Source organism: Nycticebus coucang, chromosome 4 (assembly GCF_027406575.1).
Source record: "Nycticebus coucang isolate mNycCou1 chromosome 4, mNycCou1.pri, whole genome shotgun sequence".
In the NCBI taxonomy this organism is placed as follows: Eukaryota; Metazoa; Chordata; class Mammalia; order Primates; family Lorisidae; genus Nycticebus; species Nycticebus coucang.
In genome coordinates this window covers 25,951,037-25,968,398 of record NC_069783.1, presented here as the reverse complement: position 1 = coordinate 25,968,398, position 17,362 = coordinate 25,951,037, and positions in this window count along the sequence as shown.

The following is a 17,362-nucleotide window of genomic DNA, read 5'->3' as shown; positions in this document are numbered from 1 at the left end:
CTCAATCTTCTATAAAGAAACATTCCAAACATATTAAAAAGTTGAAAGGATAGTGCTATAAACAAACCATATACCTAATTCAGCAAGCGTTATTCTGGTATGTATATTGATGTGTATGTACATGTGTTCATGTGTGTACAAAATACATAAAGTTAGCTTTTTGCTGAGCTGTATGAAAGTTGTAGACATCATGACCTTTTACTCCTAAGATACATTATACCTCTCAAGAATCAGATCATTATAACTGCAATACTATTGTCTTTTTTGTTTGTCTGTTGTTGTTGAGACAGTGTCTTAGGCTGTTGCCCTGGCTGGATGATAGTGACATCATCATAGCTCATAGCAGCCTCAAACTCCTGGGCTCAAGTGATCCTCTTATCTCAGCCTTCCACATATCTGAGGCTACAGGCGCACATTACCGTGCTCAGCTGATTTATTTTATTTTTTGTAGAGGTGGAGTCTTGTCGTGTTGCTCAGACTAATCTCAAACTCCTGGGCTGAAGGGATCCTCCCAAAATGTTGGGATTATGGGAGTAAGCAACCACACCTAGCCTACAATACTTTTTTCATTCCTTAAAATAATAATAATAATTTCGTAATATCTAATCCATATTTGAATTGTCTTTTATAGCTGGTGTCTTCAAAACAATATCCAAACATGACTTACATATTACCTTTAGTTGTTATAAATCTTTAATCTCTTTCCAATAGAAAACAAGGGCCCTCACTTATTATTCTTCGTGACACTAAATTTTCAAAGACTGAACTGGTTTCATCTGAAGTACCCCATATTCTGGATTTGTCTGATTATTTTCGTCTGTCTCCTGTATTTTCATGTAAATAGGAAGGTAATTATTATTATTTTTTTTTTTTTGTAGAGACAGAGTCTCACTTTATGGTCCTTGGTAGAGTGCCGTGGCATCACACAGCTCACAGCAACCTCCAACTCCTGGGCTTAAGCGATTCTCTTGCCTCAGCCTCCTGAGTAGCTGGGACTACGGGTGCCCGCCACAACGCCCGGCTATTTTTGTTGTTGTTTCAGTTCAGCAGGGGCCGTGTTTGAACCTGCCACCCTTGGTATATGGGGCCAGCGCCTTACCAACTGAGCCACAGGCGCCGCCCAGGAAGGTAATTTTTTACAATAACCTTTTAATAAATGGAAGATAGATTAAAGGCTCAGGTAGATTACACTTAAAACATCTTTGACCAGAGGATGTCATAAGTGATGCTTTAAATTTCCTATTGTACCGTATCCAGAGCTTCAGAAGGTTTAGTTGTCCCACCACTGGTGCTAAGTTAGATGCTCTCTAGATTTCTCCATTGTAAAGGTATTTTTTTTCTCTGCAGTTTATGTGGAGTACTATTTTGGTCTATGAGAATATCCTGTTCCAAAACAAATTTTCACTTCATGGTTTTAGCATCCATTTACATTTGGGGGGTGCCCAATGGTGATTTTCTAATTTCTGTCATTCCTTCTTTGTTTATTAGCAAGATTTCTTCTGCAGAGAAGAAATCCAACTCTTCAACTGAGGCTTTATAGTTCCTCCTAAGAAGACAGGGTAAATGTTATTTTTTTCTCTTAAATTACCAATTATCAGAGAAAGAATTTGGCAGGAGTCATTTTCAAAGATGGCCTAGAGGTTTTTCCCCTTTCTTTAATTTTCGTTAACTTTTTAGTATCCCTCTAATGGATTTTTACTTGTTGCTTTATAATTATCCATAGTCATTATTCTTCATGTTCAGATTTCCCCAAATTTGGCCATTGGGAGTCACCTCAAGCTACTCCAATGTTCTTTTGACACCTTTCCTTCCTTGTTCTCTGTCATAAGCTTTCTTAGGTTAACCTTGTACATTCCATGGTTCAACCCTGAAATCAGCTATTTCTCCGAGGTACTCTGGTGCTTTTTTGTGGGGGGCGATATGTGGAAGCCACAATCTGATGCACAGCCACTGGATTAGATTAGTGGATTTATGTTTTATTTCAAACCATGGAATATTCATTCAAATAAAATCTGTCTCAGAAGTTCATAATATAAAATAAAATCATACCTCTTGAGAGATGTCCTTAGAACTCTGGACTCTAGGGGGTCACAGAAACTCTCAATTATAGAATGCCACATTCTCCTCCAGCTCCATGGCTCCAGATTCTAGTTCAAGGTTTCAAACCCTATCCATGGGGCCTTAAAACCTATGCCCTATTTCCCACTATGGGCAGTTTCCAACTAACCTAGATGGGAGAGAAGTCTGTAATCACTATTTTAACAGTATCAGGAACAGCCTAGAATAGAAGACTACTCAGGACCTGGACTGAGTCAGAGACAGGAAATAGGACTAAAGGATAATTTGGGACCAAGATCATAAGAGGGTATATCTCTTCCCCGCTAAAGTCTGTCCTCAAGGTTTTGCCTCCTCCTCTCCATAGAAACCATCTCCCAGTGACCTCTATACTGCCAAATCTTGTGGTCAATTCTTGGGCCTCAGTTTATTTGGCATCTATCAGCATCATTTTATATAGTTGCTCACTGTCCTCTTGGAAACACCCTCTTCACTTGGTGTTAAGACATCCACTCTCTTGGTTCTCCTCGTACCTCATCAACAGTTCTTTCTTCAGCTTCCTTCACCCACCTCTCAGTGGAAGCCCACCCGAGACTCAGCCTTGGACCTCTTTTCTCTTCTGTCCGCCTTCATTCCCTCAGAGATCACACTGGGCTCCTAATTTTAAAAAGTCTACGGGTGACACTTCCACATTTTTTATCTCCAGCTTCAACTTCATCTTTGCATGTCCATTGAACTCACCATTGCATGTCCATAATCAAATTCCCAACCTTACTCTGCAACCTCCACCCCCAGGCTTCTCTCATCACAGTATGTGGTAATTCCATTTTCCTAGTTGCTCAAGTTGGCCATGTGTGGTAGCTCCCAGCCTGTAATTCTAAGACTCTGGGAGGCCAAGCTAGAAAGATCCCTTGAGCTCATGAGTTCAGGACCAGCCTGAGCAAGAGCAAGACACCCCCCCCCAACCCCCATCTCTACCAAAAATAGAAAACGTAGCCAGGTGTAGTGGCAGGTACTTGTAGTTCTAGCTATTTGGGAAGAGGAGGCAGGAGGGTCACTTGAATCCAAGAGTCTGAGGTTGCTGTGAGCTATGCTGATGCCATGGCACGCTAGCCTGGGCAACAGAATGAGATTCTGTCTTAAAAAATATATATATAGTTGCTCAAGCCAAAAACCTCAGAATCAGCTTGCTGCCTCTTTTACACCCATCAATAAATCTCATCACTCAACTGTCACCTGTCAGGGTAAAATAGCACTTCTTGAACTCCACACACCCCTTCAACTCCCTATTCTACTTACCTCACTTTACACTTTCCTGTAGCGCTCATTCCTATTTAACATCATTCGTGTACTTGTTGGTTTCCCTACTGTCGGTCTTTGTCCACCGATATGTTACCTCTTAAGATGAGGAACTTTGAATAGCCGGGCGTTGTGGCGGGCGCCTGTAGTCCCAGCTACTCGGGAGGCTGAGGCAGGAGAATCACCTAAGCCCAGGAGTTGGAGGTTGCTATGAGCTGTGACACCACAGCACTCTACTATGGGTGATAAAGTGAGACTCTGTCTCAAAAAAAAAGATACAAATGTCTTATTCACTTGCTGCTATATCCCTGGCTCCTAGAACAACACCTGCCTGCCACATCCATGAAATATCCATTAAATGAAAGAGTGAATGAATCTGAAGTGGGAGCCACCATTGTTAATATTTACATTTAAATGGCAAAAAATGAGTGTCTGTGTATTTTCCATAGTTTCAGGATCCAGGAGAATGTATAAACTTGTTTCTATAAAGAGATAGCATGTGAACTGTTTCCTGAAATCCCAGAATGGAGTATAATGGAGTGATGATTTTCTAGCCCCATTAGTGCATGCTGTATCCACCTGTTATTTATACCTAAGCATATTGTTGGCAGTCAGTGTTAATTAAAGTTTACTAATACAAGCTATTTGTATTAGGCTAAGGCAAGAGAATCACTTAAGCCCAAGAGTTTGAGGGTGCTGTGAGCTGTGATGGCATAGCACTCTACTGAGGGCGACTTAGTGAGTCTCTCTCTCAAAAAAAAAAAAAAAGTTTACTAATACAGATAAAATTCATGATTTGGAGGTTTTTTCACACTTGTATTTACATAATGAGCCCTCTGCCCTATTAAAGTGGAGGGCAATTAAGAGCATCCTGACAGCCCAAATGCAAAAGGTATAGTCCTCAGAGAAGGGGCACCCTCCTTGGGAGGTGGGGGTGCTGAAGGGAGGAGAAGATCCAGCTTTAACCCATCCTACCCCATACTGCCCTTCACAGATATTAGGCTTCCTTGCACTCCTCAGATCACACATCTGCCTCCCCCTTGGGATCTAAGGCCCTTGAGGGCCAGGGTTTCAGAATCTCTGTATATCACTCCCTAGTCCCCAAAGTAGGAACTCTGGGGACAAGGTGCCTGTCCCACTCACATTTTTGACAGTTCTGGCCCAAGCACGTCTACATTCAGGGACTGTGCCTCCAGTCTTTCTGTGTCTCTTCCATCCGACCTCCCCTCCCAGGTCCTCCTGGGACAGGCAGAGAGGAAGGAACTGCAGGAAGGATAGATGCCAACATGCAGAAGTCCGTAAAAAATGGACAGTGAGCATCCTCCTGGGGCTAGGGTGTGGGACACAGTGAGCGAGATGAACTGGAAAGGACAACTGGGGCTGGGCAATGAAAACCCAGGATGCTATAGCTGAGAGTCAGGCTTAGTTCTGCCGGCAGCAGGAAGCCTCAAGATCAAGTGAGGAGATCTAATTTTCATAGCAGCAGCACCTTGAAACCATGCCATTTTCCCAGCTAACTAGGGGAAAGGTCATGACTCTCCCATCCCACCCAAAGGCCCCCAAAGGTCCCCTTGGGAACAGTAGGCACTTTTCCTAATCTGCATGTTAATACCTATTTAATTAACACATTTATTTGTATTTCCTTAACAAATGGCAAGTTCTTGGGGCTTATTTATTATCTTAGACCAGTCACTGAGCCTTTTTTGAGGAGGGCAGAGGGAAGGGAGAGAGTGTCAGACTCCTTGGAGAATCTCCTAAAAGCAATGGCTTAGTCCTTCCAGAAAAAATGTACATATGCCTGCCTGCAAGCAATTTTACATGCACTTTCCAGTGGTCCTCAACTTTGGCTGCACAATGGATCACCTGGAGAGAGCTTTATAAACCATTCTTAGAGTTTATAGACCACCCTTAGAGTTTCTGGTTTATCTGGGAGCAGTCTGGACATCAGACTTTCTAAACTCCCCAGGAGGTTGTAATGGACACCAAGATAGAAAAGTACTGGGCTAGGGACGCAAGGACTCCAGGTTAAGACCCCTGTCACTCACCCTAAGTTCCAGGTATGTCCATTTAACTCATTTTGCAACGTAAAGGGAGAGGAGGCGAGAAAGCAGCCAATTTGCAAGAATGAGGAAGCCTTGAAGCTGTAAGCAAAGAGAGGAGGTGTACGTTCCAGAACATTGTACACCTCCTCTGTACATTCCAGAAGGCTGTAGAACACTTAGCGAAAGAGGAGGTTCTGAAAGAGAATAAAGAAAAAGAAGGAAATGTAATTGCCGCCCTGAAAGATGTATGGAAGCCCAGTAGACAACACCCTTCCCACCACACACTACCCCGGACTGAGGAAGAACTGAAAACACCGTCAAAAAGCTGACAGGCTCAGTCTTCGGGGAAAATCAGGCAATTAAATAAATGCCCTGCCTGCTGAGTCCGTGACGTGCACAGGGAGGGCGGCATCCGCGAGCGCCAAGTGAAAGCACTTGAGAGGGTGGGGGATTTAGTGGTAATGGATTGAAATTCTTGGCTGGAGGAGGAAAAGCTTTGGGTCTTGGTGAAGGAGAAGCATTCCTGATTTGGAGGTGCGGGTTGGGGGGCGCTGGGCTGCATCGGAGCCGCAGCCGGAGAGGCGAGCAGGGTGGGGAGAACTGCGCCTGCGCACTGGAGGCCTGCTGCCACCTTTTGCTGTGAACTTGACCTTGGCAAATTCGTGGCCCTCTGTTTATTCTTTGGGTGGTGTGTGACGATAACTTCTGAGGAGCCCACAAGCACAGTGATGCTTATCAGGTCATTTCCAAGGCTTTTTTCTTTTGCCTTTTTTTTTCTTTTTTCTTTTGAATTTAGGAAAGTGCCTTCCTCAAATGCTCTCTGATGTTTTCAAACCTGGGACCCGTAAGAATCACTCGGGGTGTTTCTCCGTGGGTGGAGATTGGAGGGTCCAGGGGCCTTTGTAATGCTTGCCCAGCAATCCTGATTTGCACGTGCTGGGAATCTTTGTTGTAGGTCAGTGTTTGTAAACACCCCTGGATGGTGTTAAAGGGCAGATTATGAGCCAGTGAGTCTGAAATGAGACCTGAAATTCTGTATTTCTAATAAGCTCGCTCATGCTGCTGGCTATACCCTCTTACTACCGAAGGGCAATCCTGGCAACATCCCTAGCAGTAACATCAGTATTATTTGATAGCTTATTAGAAATGCAGAATTTGGGGCGGCGCCTGTGGCTCAAAGGAGTAGCACCGGCTTCATATACAGGAGGTGGTGGGAACCGGTCCCGGCCAAAAACTGAAAAGAAAAAAAAAAAAGAAAGAAAGAAATGCAGAATTTGGGGTCCCACCCCGACACCTACTGAATCAGGATCTTCATTTTACCAAGATTTACAGATGATTTGTAGGCACATTAAAGCTTGAGAAACATTGTTCTGCAAGAAGTGACTTCCTAATGGGGAAACAAAGATCGAAACTTCTTTGGGAATGGGAGAACAAGACTCAGTTCCTTAAAATGGAGTAGATATTAAAGAAGGGCAGAGGGGTTTTCGTGGGTTTTTTTTGTTTTTTTTTTTTGTAGAGACAGAGTCTCACTGTACCGCCCTCGGGTAGAGTGCCGTGGCGTCACACGGCTCACAGCAACCTCTAACTCTTGGGCTTACGCGATTCTCTTGCCTCAACCTCCCGAGCAGCTGGGACTACAGGCGCCCGTCACAACGCCCGGCTATTTTTTTGTTGCAGTTTGGCCGGGGCTGGGTTTGAACCCGCCACCCTCGGCATATGGGGCTGGCGCCCTACTCACTGAGCCACAGGCGCCGCCCGGGGTTTTCATGTTTTAATCACTGCTATATTCTTGGGCCTAATACAGTGTCTGGCACATTAATAGGTGCTCAATATTTGTCAAATGAATGGGCAAAGTAAGAAAAAGTCCAGTTCCTGAAACCAGCAACTACCATCATGACTTGACATTAACTACTAGGGCAAAGGTTAACTTTCTAGGCCCCTGCCCAGGACAAGATTGTGAAGAGCAGAACTCATTACCATAGGGGCAGGAGTATGTCAAGTTGCCTGGTCTGTGAAGATTAAAAGGCTATGGGAAAATGCAACTAAAAGGATACACTGCCCTTCTCAGGCAGGTCTGCTATAAGGAACAGGGACTGAGCCAACCAGTGGGGAAGTGGGTAGCAGAGAAGCCTCAGGCCCAGAAATAACTCATCTGGTCTGAGAAGTGATTTGATGAAGCTGCCTCAAATGTGCTTATCATGGGTCAAATTTAATACACTAAGCATCAATTCTAGTACTCCACTCTTTGGTCCATTCAAAATAGATGTCAGATCCCAGGGTCAAAGGCAACTGGTATGGCTCTGTGGGTTCAGTTCAAATTCCATGTGATACAAGCAGGTTGGGCAAATGTTGACTCCAACAAAGAAAAAACAATGTTTGTTATTAACTAGCCTTAGGGGAATGGATCAATAACTCATATTTGAAATGATCATTATTCCCTGGCCTCGGGGGTTCCAGTCTAAAAAAGAAAACATTTCTGTTTGTTTTTCCTATGTGTAGCATTATTCAGACTTTCTGTGTAACCCTGAGAGTAGCTGTTAGGATTTAGCCTAAATATATCCATTTCATCATGTCCTAGGAACAAATTAGGCTGCAGATTTCTGACAGATTCTTCAAAATGCCAGGCCCTTTTTCCTAATCATTGTTTTAAATACACTGTGAAATGAGAAAATGCTTTTTAAAGCAGCATTTTTTTCTCATCAGGCAATTTCATTTGTTTTATTTCCAAAGTGAACCCAGTGAAGAATAATTGTACATTCCCAAGGATTCATCTACCTCTGCCTTGGGCTAGATCCCATGTTTAAGGTAAAATTAAATGACCACATTAAAGGCCACAGAAGCCGTGGCAAAGTTCCCAGGAATAACTCTTTTCAGAGGAATAATAATTTTCCATTACTCTCTCTCTCCACTGAGCTGATCCTCAGGCTCAGTTCTAACTGTTCCAGAGGACCTGGTCCCACAGAGGAGGCGCCCTGTCAGTGTCTCTGTGACTTCTCCGGGGACTTTGAAAGATGGTTCCTGCCCAGTGTGCAGTTCCTCCAAGTTGCCAAGTGCATGTGAGGAAAGAAAAAGAAATCTGGCATTGTACTCATTGGCTTTTGGACAAGTGATTTAAACTCCTTGTACTCAACTTTCTTTCTTTTTTTTTTTTTTTTTTGAGACAGAGCCTCAAGCTTTCACCCTGGGTAGAGTGCCGTGGCATTACAGCTCACAGCAATCTCCAACTCCTGGGCTTAAGCAATTGTCTTGCCTCAGCCTCCCAAGTAGCTGGAACTACAGGTGCCTGCCACAGTTTGGCCGGGGCTATTTCAAAGTTCATGAAATGCCAGGCTATTTTCTGGTTATAGTTATCATTGTTGTTTGGTAGGCCCAGGCTGGTTTTGAACCCGCCAGCTCTGGTGTATGGGGCTGGCGCCTTAGCTGCTTGAGCTACAGGCGCCGAGTCTGTACTCAACTTTCTTGTTATAGATGGGCACAAATGTCCTCTAGCACCTCTGTTGGCTTGTGAAAAGGAATGACTAACTTTGTCAGTTGTTTTAGAATAGCAGTCAATGGCGAGTCACCATAATCATGCATTTTTCTCAATCTTTTAAAGCCATTTTCAAATAGGTCTATTTTTTTCTTGTTGTTGAGACAGTGAGTTGCCATGTTCACAAGAATGACCTAACTTGAGCTTCTGTGGTTTGGGATCCGGGCTGCCTGTCTTTCACTCTGTTTGGCCTCCAAGGCAGGAGCCTGGTCTCACAGCCAAGAGATTGTGGTTAGCTTTCTGGCCTCCAGTTGAGGAGGGACACACCTGCAGCCCTGAGGGAAGGAGAGCCTGTGGAGGGCCCATGAGGCCAGGGCTGAGTCATTCAGCCAGGAGACATGTCAAAAGGCATTAGAACATCAGTTTGGCATTTAAGGAGCAAGAACTCACACACAAATTCTTTTGTATGTTAACAATCTAGTCCGTTTTCAGACTAAACCAAGGAAAGAATTGAAGTTTGGTGTCCCCTGACTCCAGCATTGGGATTTCTTCCTCGTGTGACATCACACCAAAAGAAGCCTCAGCCTCAGCTGCATCACAGGGAACGGCCCCCATCTGGTCCCACTGCATCCCTCAGGCCTCTGCACTCTACTTTCATTCTCTAGTCCTATTGTAAGACTGTAGAAAATCAGAAAACTTCACTGTAAGTCATCATCTTAGGGTTTCCTACTCAAATCACCTTCCTCTCTTAGAAATTATGTGAAATGTAACTTGAATAAACCCAAGCCGCCTTCCCTTTTGAAGGTTCATCTTCATGTGGTTTCCTATTTAAATGAAACATAAATTTAACTCCAAAAAGCCTAAAAATAATATAGGTCTTTACTAAATGTCTTGAAGAGGTGGCCATTTTTCTTACCCAAAGTTCCATTCAGCAGCTGTACCCAGCTCCTTCTCTCTCTCTCTTTTTTTTTTTTTATTGAGACAGAGTCTCACTTTGTGGCCTTTGGTAGAGTGCTTGGCATCATAGCTCACAGCAACCTCCAACTCTTGGGCTGAAGCAATTCTCTTGCCTCAGCTTCCCAAGTAGCTGGGACTACAGGCGCCTGCCATAACGCCCGGCTTTTTTTTTTTTTTTTTGGTAGAGATGGAGGTCTCACTGTGGCTCAGGCTGGTCTCAAACCTCTGAGCTCAGGACAGTCCACCCACCTCAGCCTCCCAGAGCACTAAGATTACAGGCGTGAGCCACCATGCCCGGCCACCCAGCCCCTTCTCGATCCTGAGAGTAGCTTCATGCCTTTTCTTCAGTTAATTTGGCCTGTTAATTTCTCCCATCACCTTAATTCAGCCACAAGAAATCGGATCCAAGCAACTGAAAATCCTCCCTTAGAAGGCCGACTGTATCTATCTATGTTTCAGGATCTTGGTCCCTGTTGCAGTTTTGTGAGGCTTGTGTCCCAGAAATGAGAACAGAGAAAGGGAAACAAAATGACGCCTATAACTCTGTTAGTGCCTAAGGGACGGGCTCTGCCTCAGGATGGCAGCCTCCTGAACGGCATGGCTGCCCTGATCCACAGCTGTAGGTGGAAGGCAGGGAGTCGTAGCCAGCGTAACATTCTCCATTGGGTTCTGGGACAACTTTACCCAGATAGGAATAATCACAACAATCTGAATGTATGTGTCTTTTTCAGAAGCAAGAGCTTTTGAAGCATTCAAATGGTTTTGATGCAATATGACAAGCAGCTAGAAAAGAACATCAGCGTCCACTTCAGGTTTGAGTCTCACCCCATTCCATTTAAAATTAAAGTGGAAAATTCTTTCAAGAGACATCTATGACTCAGAATAATTGAGTCCAGTTTAATTTGGTGCATGGTGAAGTTAAAGAGCTCTATGATTTCTTTGAGTGTGTTTTGCAGTTCCCAGAGTCACTAATTAGCTCTACAACCTAAAGGTTAATGAGATAAAACATCTATAAATCAAGTTGATGGCTGATGTAAGAAGAATGCCCCCAACTCCTGCTGTACCACGCTCACGCTATAATCTCACTCTGTCAGGCTATCCATTTGGCTAAATTTGATTATGCCCAAATGTATATGAACAAATGAATAATAATTATAAGAGTCATGTTTAAATTACAAACTAGCTTGCCCAAGGCTCCTTTCTAAATTTAGTTATTCAATCCCAATAAGAAAATAAGTCATTCGTAAATTAATTAAGAGAATCAATCATAAGAATTAACTGACTTGGTGAAAGGTTTACGAGTAAGCTTTCCCTCAGAGCAAAAATGTGTCCTATTCAAAAATTATGATTCTTAAAATTAAGATGTAAAACAAACTGCAGGAAATAAAATTACGGGTCTTTTTCTAATTGAAGTTATAGGGGAATTGGGTTTTTTGGTTTTTTTTTTTTAGACAGTCTCAAGCTGTCACCCTGGGTAGAGTGCCGTAGCATCACAGCTCAAAGCAACCTGCATCTCCTAGGCTTAAGCGATTCTCTTGCCTCAGCCTCTCAAGTAGCTGGGACTACAGGCACCCACGATAACGCCCAACTATTCTTTGGTTGTAATTGTCATTGTTTGGCAGGCCTAGGCTGGATTCGAACCTACCAGCTCTGGTGTATGTGGCTGGCGCCTTAACCGCTTGAGCTACAGGCACCACCGGGAATTTGGGATTTAAAGAACATTCTGGTGATTCATTTTGTAATTTGAAGGATTCTACCCCACTTAAATTCTCTATTTGTTTATGTGGGTGTTTCAGATGATTATGAGCACAGGCCCCAAAGTCAGAGGAACCAGGCAGTACCTTGACTATGCCTCTATGTCCTTGGTCAAGTTATATAAACCTTTGTGCCTCAGTTTCTGTACCTGTAAACTGGGGATGATAATAAGCTGTCTCATAGGGTTTTGTGAGAATGAAATATGATAATTAATGTAAATCACCGCGCCAAGGGCCTGGCACATACTAAGTGTTCAGTAAATAATGATGATTATGGGGGCTGTGGGGCCTAACTGTACTTGGACTCTTCTTCTTCTCTTTTTTTTTTTTTTTGAGACACAATCTCACTTGGTCACCCTGAGTAGAGTGCTATGGCATCATGGTTCACAGCAACCTCAAACTCTTGGGCTTGAACAATCTTCTTGCCTCAAGCCTCCCAAGTAGCTGGGACTATAGATGTGTACCACAACACCTGGCTAGTTTTTCTATTTCTAGAGATGGAGGTCTCACTCTTGCTCAGGCTGGTCATGAACTCCTGAGGTCATGCTATCTACCGCCTCAGCCTGCCAGAGTGCTAGGATTATAGGCCTGAGCCACCACGCCAGGTCTGGACTCTTCTTCTTGAGCCTTTTGCAGGAAATGTGCAGTCTTGAAGTTTGGATTTAGTAAGACAAAGTTCTTTGCAATATATGAAGAAGATACGGTAAGAAATAAGCTTACTGTATCTAGCTTGACTGCAGTATTTAACAATTTTCCTTTTGTCAAGGACTTGATGTGCCTCTTCTCCCCCTTACAGAATCTTTTTTTTTTTACTTATAAGATTAAAGAAGTTACTGTGTTCTAGGCATTCAGATCCCTGGGAGATAGGAACATAGACTAGGTGTCATTTTTATTCCATGGGGGGGCTGGGGGGGGCCTGAATGTAAATGACATTCCCCAGGGCATATTTTGAGGCTTTGGCCACACAGAGGAAATTTCTGGCTCTTCTGACACTCTTTGATCCTTCTAGCTGGATCTGTTTGCTCCTGGAAGAGCTCAGGGGAAAGGAGAGGTGGCCAGCTTCCCTAGGTCACCCACAGCTGAGAAATGCAGCCTCAGTGAGCTGCGGCTGATGAGTCATCACTGGCTCCTGCTTCTCCCGGGGCCCTTGTTTAAGAACCACCTTCTTTGGCTTTTTCTGGATTCTGGGAACCTTGTGCTGAAATTCTCTGTGAGCATGACAGATTTGACAAACACTCAGGCCATCTGGCACATGTAGTTTTGCTGAAAGCAGTAAGTTCATCAGCTAACTGCTGAAACTCTCCCTAGTCCCTCCAACCAGAGGACTCATCCGTCTTCTCATGCTGATGCCAGCTGCTTTCCAGCTGAATTCTGGGTCCCACCAGTGCAGCGGGGTAGGCTCCAGGAAGAGCCCTCCAGTCTACATAAAGCAGTCGGGTCAGGCTTCAGTCTGTCTGAGGAACTCCCCATTAGGCCACCAAGCTGCTGTTGAACCTAGTATGTCACCTGGCATCCCCTACTTACTGTTTCTCAGAAGAATGGTGAATAAACAGGAGCATCTGAATTGGGCAACCCCAGGTAGAAGTGCCGGGAAAGTGCTCAGTCGAGCTCACAGGGGGGACAGGGAGAGGAGCTGGTGAGCAGGTGAGCAAAAGGGTCTGGCAGAGTCACCGTGGGGAACACATGGCAGGAGAGGGATCAGTGAGGGACTGCAGGGAGTGGAGGAAGGTCAAACCAATATCATCAAATCATTTACTGGTTTTTGCCTAATAAAGTTTCACGAGTCAACTTGAATGTTTGCTTGCTTTCATTGTCTACCCCTAAGAAAGAAGGTGGAGGGAAAGAAGTATGGGAAAAATCCAGAAAAAAATGAGCTGTCATACTGTCTTCATTCCATTTTTTTTTTTTTTTTCATATACAGGGTCTCACTTTATTGCCCTGGGTAAGGTGCAGTGGCATCATCACAACTCACTGCACCCTCAGATTCCTGGACTCAAGCAATCCTCCTAAGTAGCTGAGGTACTGGGACTACAGAAGCATGCCACCACACCCAGCTAATTTTTCTATTTTTAGTATTTTAGAAGAGATGGGGTTTTGCTTTTTCTCAGGCTGGTCTTGAATTCCTGAGCTCAAGCAATCTGTCCACCTCAGCTTCCCAGAGTGCTAGAATGACAGACCTCGCCTGGCCACCTTCATTCTGTTCTTGTCACAAACAATATATTCCAAAGAAGGACAGCCAAATAAGAGAATTTAAAGGGAAATTAGAAGTGAGAATATTTAGTCAACATCCTCATTCTATAGATGAGAAAATTTAATCTCCCATTGCGATTAAACATAAATAATGTGTTCCCAATCACTCAACCAATCATTGCAGAACTGGTGGGGCTAGAATGCTGGCTCCTAATTCTCAGGCCATGCATTTTCTCGCCTTCTGTGGTGCCTGACAGGTTTCCAGGGGTGAAAGTTGGCCTTGGAGCGCCCTCCCATGGCTCAACTGTGGTGTAGGCCAAGGTTCACAAACGAGGAGTCATAGAATCACCTGCAGGGCTGGTTAAAACAGATTTCTGGGCCCCACCCTTGGAATTTGAATTTGGTAGGTCTGGGATGGGACTCAGGAATTTGCATTTCTAACAAGTTTCCAGGTGATGCTGATCTACTAATTCAAAACCACTTACTGAGAATCTCTGGTTCAAGCAAACAAGTGCTGATCTTGCAGCCAGAATACCTGGGTTAACGTCCCAGCTTTGCTGTCCAAGTGCTGTTACCTGGAACATGATGCTTAATCTCTTAGCATTCTATCTCCTTATAATAGTAACAACTACCCATAGGGTTAATGTCTAAAATAAATAAATCAGATGGAAAGTTACCTAAGGAGTTCCATACTGTTGCCATGTGAACATATAGACTCATGTATACGTGACCCTTGTCTGGAGAGATGGCACTCTCCAGGCCAGGGCACGTAGGCCAGGGAATGTCCACAGTTACAGAGCATTCTCTTGATCCTACTCAAAAATACCACAAATCCAAAAGAAATAGTGTTTATCCTTCCACAAATATTGCCTGAGGAAATATAAGGGCCTGGCTCTGTGCAAACACCACATTTACAATGGCAAATGACAGCAGTCCCTGCCCTGAAGGAGCAACTAGCAGGATGATGAACATGCAAATCCTAATAATTGCCCTGCTTGTGATGAGCCAGGAAAGGAACCGTGTGCCTTGGAGCACAGAGCAGCCAGCCCTGTCTGGGGAGTCAAGCAAGGCTTTGAAGAAGCACCTGACTTCCAAGTAGAGTCTTAAAGGATGAATAGGAGTTCTTTAAGAAGAGAAGTGGCAGGGGGCACTCCAGGCAGAGGAAACAGCTGTGTAAATTAGTCACAGAGGCATGAAAATGTGTCACAAGTTCATGGAAATAGTAGGTAGGCCGTTCTAATTGGCAAGGAAGGCTGGGGTAAGATTCCACAGAATCTTGGGATGCCATGCTAAGAAGTTTGGGCCTATTGTGATCTGGTGGGAAGCCACTGGAAGATACCCAACACCTTGCTGGAAGACTCCTTGGAAAAAGTCCCTAATGAATCCCCAAGATGAAGATTTATGAGCTAAGAGCCTTCACCACATACCCTCAGTTACCCCAGTGTCTGAGAGCCTTCCCTGCCAGGAAGCCAAGCCTAGAAATGCCTCCTGAACTGGGCCATGGCCCTTGGGAACAAGCTCCCCTGGAAGGCACAAGCAACATAGGGGCAGCCTCTTACCTTCATCAGATATAGGCACCCTCCTGGTAGATTTCCTCATCCCCCCCAACCCCCAACCTCACCCCTGTGGGTGTGGAGTCACAAGGAGAACAAAGGGATGTTATCTAGAACTAATAAGTTATGGGAGGGGGAGGGAGGTGTGGGCACCTGTGGGGGTGGGGGAAAGAGTCCTGAGCAGGCTGAGGCTGACATAATCCAGGAAGAGGCAGGTAGAAACCTGCACCTGGGATGCAAACCCCACCTCAAAGAACTCTGTAGTTTTCAGGCTGGAAGAGGCCTGAAAAGTCATCTACTCCAGCCACCTCCGTGACAACTAGCTTACACCTGGCCTGCTCTCCCCACATCTGACTTCAAGATGGGAAGTCCCAGTCTCGAAAAACAGTTGGTTTCTGTGGCCACCAACCTCACTCCCTCTCCTGAGGCTCTCCCACAATCTCCCCCTCCCAGCCCAGTCCCTGACCCTCTTTCAGACCTAGTCTTTGGTTTCCAAATAATTATATAACAGGGTATGCAATACATGGCTTTTGCAATGTCTGAAAAAAAGCAACTATGAAAAAAGAGTATAAACTGCTATTCTAAGCAACATGGGTTTGTGGGGGTTATTATGATTTCTCTGTCTCCTGTGGAGGTGGAAGCAACTTGCTTTTGTGGGCATAATCCCTTTTGTTTTCAGGAAAATATTAACAATAGGTCTATGAGTTACGGAAGGACAAAACATGAACCTCTTCTGGGAAGAAGACAGTGCAAGGCAGAACAATGGGAGGCTGCAGGCTCACCCTGCACGGGCCTCATGAGGGGGGTTCTCTGAGAGGGAGTGGTGGCTGTGCAGCGTCTATGGGAGTTTTGTGAAAGTGTGCCTTGGGAAGTCGAGGGAGGGACCCTGTTTCCACAGTGGGAGCCAGCAGATTGAGCTGGTGACTGGCATGGAGTCCTAGCAAACACGGGAGAGGGAATCCAGGAAGGGGCCAGCGGGGGCTGCTCTTGTTTTGTAACTGAAGGAATGGTGACTGTGAAGATAAGTGACAGGAGGAACAGTCACTGTGAAGGCAGGGGTCTTGCTCTCTTGCTCAGGCTGGTCTTGAACTCCTAACTTCCTCTCTTTGGCAGGGCTACCAAGGGTAGCCAGGAACTCACTGAGTTCTTTCAGAAAGGACTACAAAGTCAGGTAAAACTGGAATAGCCACCATCGGCTCAGGAGCAGGAGTAAGAGCCACTCCATGGCAGCAGGTCTCACCTTTCCGCTCTCTGGGCTGTGAGGCCGCCTGGGGCCTCATGGGATGTGCACAACAGCACAGCCTCTTGGTTCCTAAATGTTTTACTTTGAAACATTTCTTTGTCCTAAATATTGACTTTGCAAAAGTAAATTACCTCCTTTTTAAATTTTAACTTCATTTAATTTTATTTTATAGTTTTATTTATTTTGAGACAGAGTCTCACTTTGTCACCTGGAGGTTGAGCGTCATGGCGCCATCATAGCTCACAGCAACCTCAAACTCTTGGGCTCAAGTAATCCTCTGGCCTCAGCCTTCCAAGTAGCTGGGACTAGAGGTGCCTGCCACAACACCCAGTTAATTTTTCTATTTTTAGTAGAGACAGGGTCTCCCTCTTGCTCCGGTTGGTCCAAAACTCCTGAGCTCAAGCATTACACCTGCCTTGGCCTCCCAGAGTGCTAGGATTACAGGCATGAGCCACAGCACCCAGCCAAATTACTTTATTTTGTATTTTGAAAAAGTTGTTATAGGAAACTAGGTCACTCTGGGATTAAAGATATATGGCCTGACAGGTGTAGGGAGCTGGGTTTAAGACTGGACCCAAAGAAGGAATAAATGGGCATTTAAGAGTTGAAGCACTTTTGTCTGATGTGAATATAAAAATTATACCAATATATTATTCACATAATACATTATAAACATAGGGCCAGGCATAGTGGTACACATCTACAGTCCCAGCTACTTGGAAGGCTGAGGCAGGAGGATCACTTGAGCCCAGGAATTTGAGGCTACAGTGAGCTCTGATCCCATCACTGCTCTGTAGCCT